The 5,284-nt window shown below is 37.0% G+C and overlaps 1 non-coding gene across 1 annotated transcript; it reads right to left on the bottom strand.

Annotated features, from left to right (window-relative positions):
* Nucleotides 1-2,705: 2,705 nt before the first annotated feature.
* Nucleotides 2,706-2,813, bottom strand: LOC112752426 (small nucleolar RNA R71). Its single transcript, XR_003176864.1, has one exon. It is a non-coding gene; the product is annotated as a small nucleolar RNA R71 (small nucleolar RNA).
* Nucleotides 2,814-5,284: the final 2,471 nt, after the last annotated feature.

Raw genomic sequence — 5,284 nt, forward strand, 5'->3', positions numbered from 1 at the left:
GGATCTGGGAAGGGATGGCTGCGACTAGCTTCAAACTCGCGAGTGCTGGGCGTAGTGACAGACGCAAAAGGATCAATGGATCCTATTCCAGCATGATCGAGAACCGACAGATGATTAGCCATGCAGTGACAGCGCATTGGACCATTTTCACTGAGAGGACAGGATGTAGCCATTGACAACGGTGATACCTAACATACAGCTTGCCATAGAAAGGAGTATGAATGATTGGATGAAGACAATAGGAAAGAGAGGTTCAGGAGGAACGAACGCATCTCTATACGCTTATCTGAAATTCTCACCAATGAATTACATAAGTATCACTATCTTTATTTTACGTTTTATTTATCTTTTTAATTATTAAATCTCCATAATCAATTGAATCCGCCTGACTGAGATTTACAAGGTGATTATTTCTTGCTTCAAGCCGACAATCTCCGTGGGATCGACCCTTACTCAGGTAAGGTTTATTACTTGGACGACCCAGTGCACTTGCTGGTTAGTTGTGCGAAGTTGTGACAAAGAACTAAGATTATGAACATGCGTATTGAGTTTTTAGCGCCGTTACCAAGGAATGGAACCGTCACGATTTCTGTGCACCAAGTTTTTGGCGCCGTTGCCGGGGATTGTTCGAGTTTGGACAACTGACGGTTCATCTTGTTGCTCAAAATAGGTAATTTTATTTTAATTTTAAGCTTTTTATTTCTTATTTTTGAAAAATACAAAAAAAAATTCTTCTTTTTCATTTTTCCAAATTAATTTTCGAAAAATCCAAAAAAAAAATTAATAAAATCATAAAAACCAAAAATTTTATGTTTCTTGTTTGAGTCTAGTGTCAATTTTTAAGTTTGGTGTCAAATTGCATGTTGTTATTTTTCTTGCATTTTCAAAAATTCATGCATTGCATTCTTCATGATCTTCAAGTTGTTCTTGGTAAGTCTTCTTGTTTGATCTTTAAAAATTCTTGTTTTGTGTCTTTTCTTATTTTTCATATGCATTTTTAATTTGTTAGTGTCTAAAAATTAAAAATCTTTAAGTTTGGTGTCTTGCATGTTTCTCTCCTCTTCAAAATTTTCAAAAATAAGTTCTTGGTGTTCATCTTGACATTCAAAGTGTTCTTGATGTTCATCTTGACATTCATAGTGTTCTTGCATGCATCATGTGTTTTGATCCAAAATTTTCATGCATTGAGTCTTTTTGATATTTTTCTCTTTCATCATTAAAAATTCAAAAATCAAAAAAATATCTTTCCCTTTTTCACTCATAAATTTTGAAAATTTGAGTTGACTTTTTCAAAACTTTTTAAAATTTAGTTGTTTCTTATGAGTCAAATCAAATTTTCAATTCAAAAATTCTATCTTTTTCAAATCTTTTTCAAAAATCAAATCCTTTTCATTTTTTCTTTCATATTTTCGAAAACTTTATGATTGATTTTCAAAATCTTTTTCTTATTTCTAACTCATATTTTCGAAATTAATGCTAACAATTAATGTGATTGATTCAAAATTTTTAAGTTTGTTACTTGCCTAGTAAGAAAGGTTCAATCTTTAAACTCTAGAATCATATCTTTTTAGTTTCTTGTTAGTCAAGTAATCAACTTTAATTTTAATAATCAAATCTTTTTAAATTTCTTTTTCAAATCTTTTTTAAAATAAATTTCAATCACATCTTTTTCAAAATCAATTTCAAAATCTTTTCTAACTTCTTATCTTTTCAAAATTGATTTTCAAATCTTTTTCAACTAACCACTTAACTTTTTGATTGATTTTAAAAGTTTACTATTTCAATCATATCTTTTTCAAAACTATCTAACTAATTCTCTCTTTAATTTTCGAAAATCACCTTGCTCTTTTTCAAAATTCCTTTTTAAATTAACTAATTTTTTTAAATTTAATTTAATTTGATTCAATTTTCCTTTCTTAATTTTTGAATTCTAATTTTAATTTTAAATTAAAAACAAAAATAATTTTTTATTTTAATTTATTTTTCGAAAATTCTTCTCTCTCACCTCCTTCTAATTATTTATTTATCTACTAACACTTCTCTTCTTCTTAAAAATTCGAACCCTCTCTCTCTCTTTCTGTGTTCGAATTCATTTTCTTCTTCTACTCACATAAAGGAATCTCTATACTGTGACATAGAGGATTCCTTTTCTTTTCTGTTTTCCTCTTTTTCATATGAGCAGGAACAAGGATAAGAACATTCTTGTTGAAGCTGACCCTGAACCTGAAAGAACTCTGAAGAGGAAGCTAAGGGAAGCTAAAGCACAACTCTCTGGAGAAAATCTGACAGAAATTTTCGAAAAAGAAGGAGGAATGGCCGAAAATAATTACAATACAAGGAAGATGCTTGGTGACTTTACTGCACCTAATTCCAATTTACATGGAAGAAGCATCTCAATCCCTGCCATTGGAGCAAACAATTTTGAGTTGAAACCTCAATTAGTTTCTCTGATGCAATAGAATTGCAAGTTTTATGGACTTCCATCCGAAGGTCCCTTTCAGTTCTTAACTGAATTCTTGCAGATCTGTGATACTGTTAAGACCAATGGGGTTGATCCTGAGGTCTACAGGCTTATGCTTTTCCCATTTGCTGTAAGAGACAGAGCTAGAATATGGTTGGACTCTCAACCTAAAGACAGCCTGAACTCTTGGGATAAGCTGGTCACAGCTTTCTTAGCCAAGTTTTTTCCTCCTCAAAAGCTTAGCAAGCTTAGAGTGGATGTTCAAACCTTCAGACAAAAGGAAGGTGAATCCCTCTATGAAGCTTGGGAGAGATACAAGGAACTGACCAAAAAGTGTTCTTCTGACATGCTTTCAGAATGGACCATCCTGGATATATTCTATGATGGTCTGTCTGAATTATCAAAGATGTCATTGGACCATTCTGCAGGTGGATCCATTCACCTAAAGAAAACGCCTGTAGAAGCTCAAGAACTCATTAACATGGTTTCAAATAACCAGTTCATGTACACTTCTGAAAGGAATCCTGTGAGTAATGGGACGCCTCAGAGGAAAGGAGTTCTTGAAATTGATACTCTGAATGCCATATTGGCTCAGAATAAAATATTGACTCAGCAAGTCAATATGATCTCTCAGAGTCTGAATGGATTGAAGGAATCATCCAACAGTACTAAAGAGGCATCTTTTGAAGAAGAAGCTTATGATCCTAAGAACCCTGCAATAGCAGAGGTGAATTACATGGGTGAACCCTATGGAAACACCTATAATCCCTCATGGAGAAATCATCCAAATTTCTCATGGAAGGATCAAGAAAAGCCTCAACAAGGCTTTAATAATGGTGGAAGAAACAGGTTTAGCAATAGCAAACCTTTTCCATCATCCACTCAGCAACAGACAGAGAATTCTGAGCAGGATCCATCTAGCTTAGCAAATATAGTCTCTGATCTATCTAAGGCCACTGTGAGTTTCATGAATGAAACAAGGTCCTCCATTAGAAATTTAGATGCACAAGTGGGCCAGCTGAGTAAAGGAGTCACTGAAATCCCTCCAAGTACTCTCCCAAGCAATATAGAAGAAAATCCAAAAAGAGAGTGCAAGGCCATAGCCTTACATGATGTGGCCGAACCCAAAGAGGAGGAGGAGAACGTGAATCCTAGTGAGGAAGACCTCCTGGGACATTCAATGACCAATAAGGAGTATCCCTTTGAGGAACCAAAGGAATCTGAGGCTCATCTAGAGACCATAGAGATTCCATTGAACCTCCTTCTGCCCTTCATGAGCTCTGATGAGTATTCTTCCTCTGAAGAGGATGAAGACATTACTGAAGAGCAAGTTGCTAAATACCTTGGTGAAATCATGAAGCTGAATGCCAAATTATTTGGTAATGAGACTTGGGAAGATGAACCTCCCTTGCTCACCAATGAACTAAATGCATTGGATAGGCAGAAATTACCTCAAAAGAAACAGGATCCAGGAAAATTCTTAATACCATATACCATAGGCACCATGACCTTTGAGAAGGCTCTGTGTGACCTGGGGTCAGGAATAAACTTAATGCCACTCTCTGCAATTGAGAAACTAGGGATCTTTGAGGTGCAAGCTGCTAGAATCTCATTAGATATGGCAGACAACTCAAGAAAATAGGCTTATGGACACGTAGAGGACGTGTTAGTGAAGGTTGAAGGCCTTTACATCCCTGCTGATTTCATAATCCTAGACACTGGGAAGGATGAGGATGAATCCGTCATCCTTGGAAGACCCTTCCTAGCCACAGCAAGAGCTGTGATTGATGTGGACAGAGGAGAGTTGGTCCTCCAACTGAATGAGGACAACCTTGTGTTTGAAACTCAAGGATCTCCTTCTGTAACCATGGAGAGGAAGCATGAAAAGCTTCTCTCACTGCAGAGTCAACCAAAGCCCCCACAGTCAAACTCTAAGTTTGGTGTTGGGAGGCCACAACCAAACTCTAAGTTTGGTGTTGAACCCCCACATTCAAACTCTAAGTTTGGTGTTGGGAGGTTCCAACCTTGCTCTGATTTTCTGTGAGGCTCTATGAGAGCTCACTGTCAAGCTATTGATATTAAAGAAGCGCTTGTTGGGAGGCAACCCAATGTTATTTAATCATATCTATTTTATTTTCTTTTTTTCCGTGTTTTATTAGGTTGATGATCATGTGAAGTCACAAAAACTACTGAAAAATAAAAAACATAATGAAAAATAGCATTGAAAATAGTACACCCTGGAGGAGAGCAGTCTGGCGTTTAAACGCCAGAAACAAGCATCTGTCTGGCGTTTAACGCCAGAAACAGGCACCAAGCTGGCGTTTAACGCCAGAAACAAGCATCTGCCTGCCATTAAATGCCAGAAACAAGCTACATTTGGGCGTTTAACGCCAGAAACAGGCAGCAGTCTGGCGTTAAATGCCAGGATTGCACAGCAAGGGCGTTTTACACGCCTAATTGGGGCAGGGATGTTAAGTCCTTGACCCCACTTGATCTGTGGACCCCACAGGATCCCCTCAGGATCTGTGGACCTCACAGGATCCCCACATTTTCTTCTCTCCTCTTCACACCTTTTCATAACTCTATTCCCTAAATACCCTTCACCAATCACCTTAATCACTCTTTCCCATCACCTCTTCACCACTCACATCCATCCTCTCTTCCCCATAAACCCCACCTACCTTTAAAATTCGAACTAATTTCCCTCCCAAACCCAACCCTAATGGCCGAACCCTACACCCCTTCACTCCTATATAAACCCCTCACTCCTTCATTTTCACACAACACAACCCTCTCTTCTTCTCCTTGGCCGAATACGTGTTC

Source organism: Arachis hypogaea, chromosome 15 (genome assembly GCF_003086295.3).
Source record: "Arachis hypogaea cultivar Tifrunner chromosome 15, arahy.Tifrunner.gnm2.J5K5, whole genome shotgun sequence".
Classification (NCBI taxonomy): Eukaryota; Viridiplantae; Streptophyta; class Magnoliopsida; order Fabales; family Fabaceae; genus Arachis; species Arachis hypogaea.